This window comes from Neomonachus schauinslandi, chromosome 1 (genome assembly GCF_002201575.2).
Source record: "Neomonachus schauinslandi chromosome 1, ASM220157v2, whole genome shotgun sequence".
In the NCBI taxonomy this organism is placed as follows: Eukaryota; Metazoa; Chordata; class Mammalia; order Carnivora; family Phocidae; genus Neomonachus; species Neomonachus schauinslandi.
In genome coordinates, this window is record NC_058403.1 from 203,143,910 (window position 1) to 203,154,853 (window position 10,944).

At 47.8% G+C, this 10,944-nt stretch overlaps 1 pseudogene across 1 annotated transcript; it reads left to right on the forward strand.

Moving 5' to 3' along the window:
- The first annotated feature begins 1,104 nt into the window (after window positions 1-1,104).
- Window positions 1,105-3,296, forward strand: LOC110574507 (annotated as a pseudogene). Its single transcript, XR_006539603.1, has 2 exons — window positions 1,105-1,110; window positions 1,769-3,296. The product of XR_006539603.1 is annotated as an RNA-binding protein FUS-like (transcript).
- Window positions 3,297-10,944: the final 7,648 nt, after the last annotated feature.

Genomic DNA, 10,944 nt, shown 5'->3' on the forward strand with positions numbered 1-10,944 from the left:
GGGGGTCAGGCCCAGATATAGAGTCCCTGCTTCCCTCTGACCCCCTTAAACCAGCTTCCTTTGCTTTGTCACATTGAGAAGTCCTGTCCCTCCCCCATCAGCATGGGAGCCCAAACAGTAGCAACGGAACATTCTGGAAACTTTCTCATGCTCCAAGGATATTGGCTTCTCCCCATGTTCAGGAATCAAGGGGACTCGGCCCAGATCCCTCCCCAACTCTGTCTCCATCTTTCTCTCTCTTATCCCACCCCTCCCCAAGTCCTGGCTGCGAAGACCCGGTTTCCTCTTAGGACACAAGCAGACCATCATGCATCTCGAAGACTGTCAGTGATGATTGAAAGACTGGGTATAGATAATGAAGTGCTGTGCCTGGTGCCATGCTGAGCACTCCACTCAAAGCATCTCACTTCAGCCTCCCTGAACCCTAAGAGGTAGAAGACTGGATTTGTTCCCATTTATAGAGAAGGAAGCAGAGGCCCAGAGTCACCCACCCAGGGTCACCCAGGTTGTGAATGGCAGAACTGGAACCTGACCCAGCTGCCTCTAGACAGAGCTGGAGAGAGGTCCTAAGACACCCTGCCATGTCTTTCTGCCTTCTTTCTCCCATCCTCTGTCTCAGGCTGAGTCATCAGAGGTCATCTCCCTCCACCCCCTGCCCTCCCCCCGCCACCGCCTCCTGGGAGTCCCTGGGACCAGCCTTACCGCAGGTGGTGTGGCTAATTCCAGACCTGACACCACCGGCTCAGGAAAGGGATCCCTCCCCCAGGAGCTGCCGGCTAGCTCGGTGGCCTTGTAAGGTAGACCCTTGTCACTGGAATGTCCTCTCCCTCAGGGAGCTCCCGGAGGTGGAATCTGATGCTGGGAGGGGAGAAGGAGGCTAGGAATGGCGTTAGAGTCCAGCTGTGCCCCCTGCCCTGCAGCCTCGGGACTGGTGCCCTCTCTGTGTATCTGCCCCAGGGACACAGCTGACCAGGGCTGGAAGGGTCATCCAGGGCTCCTGGGGACCCTGTCCCAGCTGTCCAGGCTGTGGGGCATGATGGGGGTGGAAGTTGCCATTTATAGCTCAGAAGGAGTGAACTCCCGTCCCAACAGTGGGTTTGGAGGATGGTGGTGAGCCTAGAGTGACCACTGCCATCCTGGCCACCTCACGGCCATGAGACTTGGGGTCATTATTGAGCATCTACTACATACCAAGCACCATATGGGCTTTGAAGACATGGTGGTGGACCTGACTCAGCCCAGGGAGAGAGATGACCAATAATTGCAAACAGGGAATTCATTATAATAGGGCAAACTGCTGTCTTAGGTTGGGCTCCTCCAGAAGGAGATGCTGAGGCAAGAATTTGAGGGCAAGTTATTTATTTGGGAGGCCACCCAAGGAGACATAAATAGAGGGTGAGAAAGTTAGACGGGGAAGGGAAGGAGGCCAGTAAAGGAAGTCTGCCATACTGAAGCCAGTTACCTCTCCTGACAACTGGGGCGCAGTCCCACTGGGGACCTGTGGGGGTGCAGCAGAGAACACACTCCTCAGAGTTGTAAGGGCCGAGGGGCGAGGAAGTTGGGGTATTTATCCACCAATCCCTATCCTCCTCGGTTGAAGGCTGCTTGTGTGTGGGGGGCGGTGCTCCAGTGTGGGGCACCCTTCCCACCCCACCCCCATGCGGGTTCAGGAAGAAGGAAGCCCTTCATGCCGGGGGGGAAGAGTGGGAGCCGAGGGCCCCTGGGTAGGCAGTGAGCATTTCAGATAAAATGTTAATGGAATATACAGAGTCCTCGAGGTGTCAGTGCTCTGTGGTGTTGGAATCTTGTTGCTTGCCGGCCTGTGCACGTGTGCGTGGACGCGGCCTCAACCGACTATACCCAACAAGCAACCCAAAGCTATGGGGCCTACCCCACCCAGCCTGGGCAGGGCTATTCCCAGCAGAGCAATCAGCCCTATGGACAGCAGAGTTACAGTGGTTACGGACAGTCAGCAGACACTTCAGGCTATGGCCAGAGCAGCTATGGTTCTTCCTATGGACAGACCCAGAACAGCCATGGCACTCGGTCAGCTCCCCAGGGATATGGCTCAACCGGTGGCTATGGTGGTAGCCAGAGTTCTCAGTCATCTTATGGGCAACAGTCCTCTTACCCTGGCTATGGCCAGCAGCCAGCTCCGAGCAGCACCTCGGGAAGTTATGGTAGTGGTTCTCAGAGCAGCGGCTATGGGCAGCCCCAGAGTGGGGCTATGGCCAGCAGTCTGGCTATCGTGGACAGCAGCAAGGCTATGGACAGCAGCAAAGCTCCCATAACCCCCCTCAAGGCTATGGCCAGCAGGACCGTGGGGGCCGCGGCCGGGGCGGTGGCGGTGGTTACAACCGCAGCAGCGGTGGCTATGAGCCCAGAGGTCATGGAGGTGGCTGTGGAGGCAGAGGCGGCATGGGCGGAAGTGACCATGGTGGCTTCAGTAAATTTGGTGGCCCTCGGGACCAGGGATCACCTCATGACTCTGAACAGGATAATTCAGACAACACCACCATCTTCATGCAAGGCTTGGGTGAAAATGTTACAATTGAGTCTGTGGCTGATTACTTCAAGCAGATTGGTATTATTAAGACAAATAAGAAAACAGGACAGCCCATGATTAATCTGTACACAGACAGGGAAACGGGCAAGCTGAAGGGAGAGGCAACAGTGTCGTTTGATGACCCACCTTCTGCTAAAGCAGCTATTGACTGGTTTGATGGTAAAGAATTCTCTGGGAATCCCATCAAGGTCTCATTTCTACTCGGCGAGCAGACTTCAATCGGGGCGGTGGCAATGGTCATGGAGGCTGAGGGCGAGGAGGACCCATTGGCCGTGGATGCTATGGAGGTGGTGGCAGTGGTGGTGGTGGCTGGGGAGGATTCCCTAGTGGAGGGGGTGGTGGTGGCAGCCAGCAGCGAGCTGGTGACTGGAAGTGTCCTAATCCTATATGTGAGAACATGAACTTCTCTTGGAGGAATGAATGCAACCAATGTAAGGCCCCTAAACCAGATGGCCCAGGAAGGGGGACTAGGAGGCTCTCATATGGGGGTAACTATGGAGATGATCGTTGTGGTGGCAGAGGAGGCTATGATCGGGGCGGCTACCGAGGCCGAGGCGGGGACCGTGGGGGCTTCCGAGGGGGCCAGGGTGGTGGGGACAGAGGTGGCTTTGGCCCTGGCAAGATGGACTCCAGGGGTGAGCGCAGACAGGATCGCAGGGAGAGGCCATATTAGCTTGGCTCCTGAGGTTCTGCAACAGCTTTTCTTCTTGTACCCAGTGTTACCCTCATTATTTTGTAATCTTTCAACTCCTGATCACTCATGGGTTTTTTGTGTCGGACTATGTAATTGTAACCATACCTCTGGTTCCCATTAAAAACCATCGTTTTAGTTAAAAAAAAAGTTAATGGAATATACAATATGGGGACCTGGTTGGACTTGGATGGAAGTCAGGAAAGCCTTCCCTGAGGAGGTGGCATTTGAAGTGAGGTCAGAAGGAGGACCGAAAGGTGGGCTGGTAGATACAGGTATTGCATATATGGAGACCACAGGTGAGAGGGTCTGAGAAGGGGTGAGTATGCCTTGACTGTGAGAGACAGGTGGGAAGAGCATGGTTGGTGGGAGATGAGCCCACAAGAGTCAGGTGACAGAGGAGAGAATGGGGGCCCCTGATGTATCTTCTGGAGTTTGAGGCATGCAGAGAGAGCGAGGAGGCCAGAATGAACTTAATATTGGTGGGAAAGAGCAAAGATCTCATCTTGCATCCTGTGGAGACTTGCTTGTTGAATAATAATATGACAACAATGATAATCAAAGTGGCACTGGCTAAGGATGACCCAGAGTATGTGCTGGGTGGGTCACATGCAGTGTGTGTGTGTGTATGTGTGTGTAGTATTCGTGTGAGGGGAGATTCACTGACCCTTCACCCAGATCCTTGTGTAGTAAGAACCTGGAGGCCCCCCCCACAAGGAAGCTGCTCACCATGGTCACACAGCCGGCACATGGCAAAGCCAGGATTTGAACCTAAGTCTGTCTGATTCCCTGGGACCTAAAACCACCACCGCTCCAGCCCTCCTGCCCTGTTTATTAAGTCAGTGTGGGAAGAAGGGAGCAAAGAGCCTTGTGTCCTCCCAGAAATCTCTGAGACATACTCCAAGGGAACTGTGTGGGTTACAGGGCTTGCCCACAAATGCCGAAAAACAGGCATGACCACAAGCTCTGCAACATTGTCATGATAATAATAATTATAGTTAACACCGACATGGCTATCAATCTGCTCACTCTCTTCTAAGTGCCTTGCATATATATATAAGCTCATATATTAATTTTCACATAACCCCATGAGATAGGGGCTTTTACCATTTCCATTATATAGCAGGAGAAACTGGAGCACAGAGAGGTCAAGTACTTGCTCAAGGCCACCCAGCTAAAAAGTAACAGAATCCAGGCTGTCTGGCTCTAGAGTCTATCCATTGAACCACTAAACTGTATCCTGAGCAGCCTTCTGTGCTTGACCTCCAGCCCAAATTACCCTTACATACGATGGCCACCACCCATTGAGTGTCAATGCTACTGCTATTGAGAAACCAACTCTCTGAGACTTTGGCATTTCTGTACAACTCACAGGCAGTGGCGTAGGCAGTGTTTTTTTCTGGCTATCTTTTCAAGGATGTTTGTATAGCAAACAGCCATGGAAGACAGAGTTTCTTCCTGCAGAGCAAAGGGCAGGATTGTTTGCTGTCCATATAATAAAGATAATGCCTCCCTCTGAGATAAACGTAGAGCAGGTTTGTTTGTAATCTACTAGAAAAGACTGGGATTTCTCAGCTTGGAATTCCTCGGCTGTAGCACAAACACAGTTTTCACCCAATGCCTATCTGCGTTCACCTGCATGGTCTCTGTGGGACTTAGGAGGAACTGGCACAAACAGGAAGTTTATGCTGCCTGCACCACAAGTAATAAAGTCTTTTGTCTCTGACCCTGGAGTCTCGTGTCTTCTGCCAGCATCCATAACGGTGGCAGGTTAAATTGTCAGCTTGCAAGTATGGTGAAATCCCAGACCCTTCATAGTTCTTGATACCTATTTGCTCTCTCTGATGCCACCTGTCACCAAGGTGTCTCTCATGGGATCCTGGAATAACCTGTTGAAGTCTCACCTCTGCTGCTGCCTTTCTGAGCTGGTGCAGAATGGGGTAGTGATGAGTTAAAGAATGCCATCCTTTTAAGGCTTATTTCTCATCCTTGGCACTATTGACATTTGGGACCAGATCATTCTTCATATTACAAGGCTGTCCTGTGCAGTGGATGTTGAGCAGGATCCCTGGCCTCTACCCATTAGATGCCATTAACATCCCACCCCCAGTCATGACAACCCAAAAATGTTCCCATACATTACCAAATATCTCCTGTGGGGCAGTCTAAATTGTCCTCCTTGTTGAGAACCACTCCTTCTAGGAAGAACCAACATCTTGGGCATCCAGCAAAGCTGCCTTCTTTGACTTAGGAAGTCTGTTTTTTTGAGGAATCCCTCTATACTCCCACATTATATGGAAATGATTCCTGAAATACCCTCAGTTTGAACATTGGCATATCAGAATTCCTGGGACTTTGAATGAATGGATTAACGATAAAAAGAACCAACAGCATTGTGTACCCATGTACATAGCAACATCATTCACAATAGCCAACAGCTGGAAGCAACCCTTGAGTGTCCATTGACAGATGAATGGATAAACAAACATGGCATATCTATGGATTATTCAATCTTCAAAAGGAAGGAAATTCACACGCTACAATGTGGATGAACCTTGAAAACATCATGCTGAGTGAAAGAAGCCAGTCACAAAAGCATAAATACTGTTTGACCCCACTTATAGGAGGTCTCCCTAGAAGAGTCAGATTCACAGAGACAGGAAGTAGGATGGTGGGCACCAGGGTCTGGAGGACAGGGTGAGGAGTCAGCGTTTAGTGGGGACAGAGTTTCAGTTTTGCAAAATGAACAAGCTCTGGGGATGGCTGGTGGAGATGGTTGCACACCATGTGAATGTGCTAATGTCACTGAACTGAACACTTAAAAATGGTAAAGATGGTAAATTTCATGTTTTGTATATTTTACTACAATTTTTAAAAGTAATGACAACAACAATTAATAACATCTGTTGAGTACTTACTGTGTGCCGGGCACTGAGTGTTTTAGATACACTATCTCAGGGTTTACAAACTTCAGTCATTCCTATATCAGCTCTACCTTTTTGTGCATGTCTTACTTTGGGTTTCCCAAAAAGTAGATCCCAAAAAGGATTTGTGGGAGATGGTCGTAGGAGCCCAGTGAGAGAATGGAGAAAGGAGACAGGGAGGGGAGTTTCATTCATGAGTAGGCTACTGCTACAGGCAACTGGGTGTTGGTTCCTCTTGGGATATTCTCAGCGACTTCTGACTTCCACTCCACAGACAGTTTAGAGTTATCTAACGGAAGGTCAGGAAGCTAGAGGCAGTTGCCTACCAACAGTTGACCATCACTGGTTGATGGTTCCCCTCTAGGCATTAATGCCCTGGTGCTTCTGGTCTGCCCCATGCAGGGCCATGAACACTCCATGTTGGAAATCCTAGGCATGTAATGGGAACCGTCTGCAGGTGAACTATGCATGGGTTGAATACAGGGAAGGAGCCATCACCAGTCTGCTAAGGGCATGTCTGTGTACCAAAGGTACTACAATTTGCTTGATTTTTTTTTTCTTTAAGTCTATCATTTAAAAAAGTCTCAGGCAGATTAGTGTGGTCTTTGTGAGCCAAAAATGCCGAAGGTGACAGTGCAGCCCATCACCTTCAGATATTTGTGAAAGAGATCTCAGATTCAGGAGTGGCTTTATAAGCCAGTGAATATGCTGTATCATTGGTTTTGATGAGTATAGGGACCTTGTATTAGATGGTGCAAAGAGATTCATTCTGAAGCACAGTCAAGAGAACAACTGGGTCGGATGATGCTAAAAGAAGATGATATTATTCTGCTCCAGATGAAATGATCAGAGGCACCTGGCTGGCTTGGTAGGTGGAACATGAGACTCTTGATCTCAGGGTCATGAGTTCGAGCCCCACATTGTGTGTAGAGATAACTTAAATAAATAAAACTGAAAAAAACAAAAGAAATGACCAATGAAGTGAGACATTGTTGAGAAGACAACACAGTTTGGTTTTTAGATATCCCTTCTTGGGAGCATAGTTCTAAAACATTTGTTCACATTGTTTTGATTACCCTTACGTTATTACTAGATGACAATAAATGCTGTAGGATTGTTTTTATTAAAAAAAACTCAAATAACTTCTTTGGCCTCATCTTAGTGCAAACTTGAGGTACTAATTGGTTTTAGAAGTAGGATGCTGCCATGACAGTAGATGGCATTATCTTAGTGGCTGGGTTGTGAGGACACAGTATTTCAGGCTAGAAAGCTGGATATCCTCTTTAGGTCAAAGCCAAGGTGCAACTATAATCGTTGAGAACGTGGAAGATGGCTCAAGTGGTTATGAAGCCCAATCTCTAGAGGAAGTGATCAGAAGGAGCAAGAAATCATTGTGAGTTGGTGGCTCCTTCCCAATTTGTGCAAAGTATTACAAGAAAGATGTGGACTCAGGGGGTGGGGGGCGGTGGGACAAGAGTTGGCCTACAGAGATAGAAAAGTCAACAGCTGAGAATCCTCAAAGGGCTGGAGAAGCCCCACGATCCTGATTTCTGGAAACAGCAGTAAGGAGGGCATTGCCTTCTGCAGGGTAAGTGCTGACCCTAAGCTTTCAAGCACTGAGGCATCCATTTCAAAAGATGTCCATTTTTTAAATGTATTTCAATCCAACTTTATTTACCAAACAGATGTTGGGCCAAATTTGGCCCATAGGCTGTAGCCTCCTGACTCTTGTCCTAACTCAGATTGTAGGGTTTGCTTGCTTGTTTGTTTGTTTGTAGTTTCAGGTGTACAATATAATGATTCAGTATTTGTATATGTTGTGAAAACCACAGTAAGTCCAGATAACCAGATAACATCTATCACCATATATAGGTATATTCTCCTTTCTCTTGTGAAGAGAATTTTTAAGATCTACTCTCTCAGCGACTTTCAGATATACAATATAGTTAACTACAGTCACCACGTTGAAAACTACACCCTGATGATTTATTTAACTTATAGCTGGAAGTTTGTAGCTTCTGACCCCCTTCACCCACTTTCCCTATCACTCACCATCCGCCTCTGGCAACCATCCATCAGTCCTCTGAATCTAGGAATTTGTTCCTTTTGTGTTTGTTTTGTTTCAGATTCCGCTTACAAGTGAGATCAAACACTATTTGTCTTTCTCTGCCTGACTTACTTCACTTAGCATAATGCCCACGGGCCATCCATGTTGTCCCAAATGGCAAGAGTTCCTTCTTTTTCAGGGCCAAATAATTCAATAAACCTATTGCCATCTGCAGCTACTAGCAGAATAACCAGATAAGGAATTAGGCCACCCTTACCATGAAGCTCCCCTTTTAGAAAGCTCTGGATAATCTAGGTATTGACCTCTTGAGTGACACCGCCTTACCCTTCCCACTCCCAAATTCCTGCTCTTATGCTTCATTTAAAAAAAAAAATCTTAAGTTTATTTTTTTAGTAATCTCTGCACCCAACATGGGGCCGAATTCACAACCCCGAGATCAAGAGTTGCATGCTCCACTGACTGAGCCAGCCAGGCAGCCCTGCTCTTATGCTTTAAATTAGTCAACACAGAGTGAACCCCTGAAACCCTAGACACCTCATCCACTGCAGAGCCCAAGGTCTGTGTTCTCTCTGTCTCCCCACAGCCTTGCTGCGTGGCCCCCAGGATAAGCACCAGGAGAGCTGGTCCCGCCACAATATTGACTTGGTCTGGAAATGTCTTTGGGGGCTCCCACAAATACCCAAGGGCCTCAGGCCTTCACAGCCAGAGAAGCACTATCAGTAGGTGAGACCAGCACCCCATTCCACCCAAGACCTTTGTTTCAAATGACCTCAAGTAGCGACCATTAACATGATAGAGAGACCTGAGGAAATCAAGGAATGCAAAAATTCTCTCTGGGAAAGAGCTTTGGGTGTGGCTTCCTGACTCAAAGGAAAGAGCCTCCTAAATGTTCTAGAGAATTCCTTTGAAATCCAGAGCCCAGCCTATGCCTGCTTGAGCCTTAAAACAATACCCATTTGCACTAATTTGCACCAGAGGAATCAATCTATGATGGCTGCAGAGTGCCTAAGGAGGGCATCTCCTTCTATGTTCACTCTACATGTGGCCACGGAGGGGGCATGACAAGGAAGAACACCCCAGGGGGCAAAACGAGAGACCACAGTGAACAACAGACAATAGAGTCTCCCCCAGCCAGCCAAAAAACGTATTCCACTTCACAAGCAGGGCATTCTTAAATAAATCCTGCCGCATGAGATTTGATCATTATTATGCAGTAGCAGCTGGTCTCCCATTGCACACTGGGTGAGGGGAGGGCCAGATCAATGGACTTTGAGTTTACAAATTATTGGGTCAGGAGGAAACATTCCACCATGATGAAGAAGGCTGTGTATCAGCCAGAGATTTTGAACTGAGTTGACTGCATCAACGAGATGTCTTCAGGGTGGGGTGTTGGGTGGATTCTCTGAGTGGGGCAGAAGCATGCTTTCATGTAATTGGTGGCTAGAGGGATGGAAGGTGGATTGCTAGCTCTCTGCAAAACTCTACCCTCTCCCTCTTCTGTAGCAACAGAATCAGAGCCTGGCAACACAGCTGGCCAGCTATACCACGTGTCCTGGCCTCTCTTGCAGCTACGTGTAGCCTGGAGTGGGGTGGGAGATGTATGTGGTGCTTTGAGAGCAGGCACTTGCCTCCCCTGTGCTCTCTGATTAGATGTTTTGGTAATAATATTATGATAGCAATATCTGGGAAATGGGGCAGAAATAAGACATGGGGAACTTGGGTCTGTGAATGATTTAAAGCAGAGTCACCCACTGACCTAGAACACCAACTGTCACATGAGAGAAAAATAAACTTTTACCTTACTCAAGCCATATTTTTTTTGAGTCCTTTTTTTTTTTCTTAAGCAAATGTTAAGGGTTGGATTACATCCCCTCCTCAGATTCGTATCTTAAGTCCTAATCCCCAGTATTTCTGAATTTGAGCTTATTTAGAAATAGGATTCTTGCAGATATAATGGTTATGATGATGTCATACTGGAGTTGGGTGGGCTCCGAATCCAAGAGAACTGGTGTCCTTCTAAAAAAGGAACATTTGGAGATAGACATGCACACAAGGAGGATGCCATGTAGAGATGAGGCATGATCTGCAAGTAATGGGATGGCCAGCAAAGCACCAGCTCCCACCAGCTAGGAGAGAGGCTTGGGATGGATTCTCCCTCACAGCCTTAGAAGGAACCCACCTGCCAACACCTTGATGTTCTACTTCTGGCCTCCAGAACCGTGAGACAACAAATTTCTGTGTAAGTCACCTCTTTTGTGGTTTTGTTTTGTTTTGTTTTGTTTTTACAGAATCCCCAGGAAACTAATACAGAAACTGGTACCAGAAATGAGATGCTGACATCACAAAAATGAAAATTTACTTGCCATGAGCTGAGTGGTCTGGTAGTGAGGACACAAAAAAACGCAGGATGAAAAGCTGGAGAACCTTGTTATGCCAAAGAACATCATCTGGTAATACCGTCACTGGTGATAACCTGGAAGGTGGATCATATGTTCACTGAGCCTGTGTTTCTAGAAGTGATTGGGAAGAGCTATGATGTCACTGTGAGTTGGCTGCTTCTCGCTGCCTGGCAGCAAGGAATCACAAGAAAGAGATGGTCCCAGACAAGAATTGGCCAGTTTTCAAGGCCAGAAACATCATGAGGTTAGAAGAGCCAACAGCTTCCTGTTCTTCAAAACAGTATAAATAAGGATCT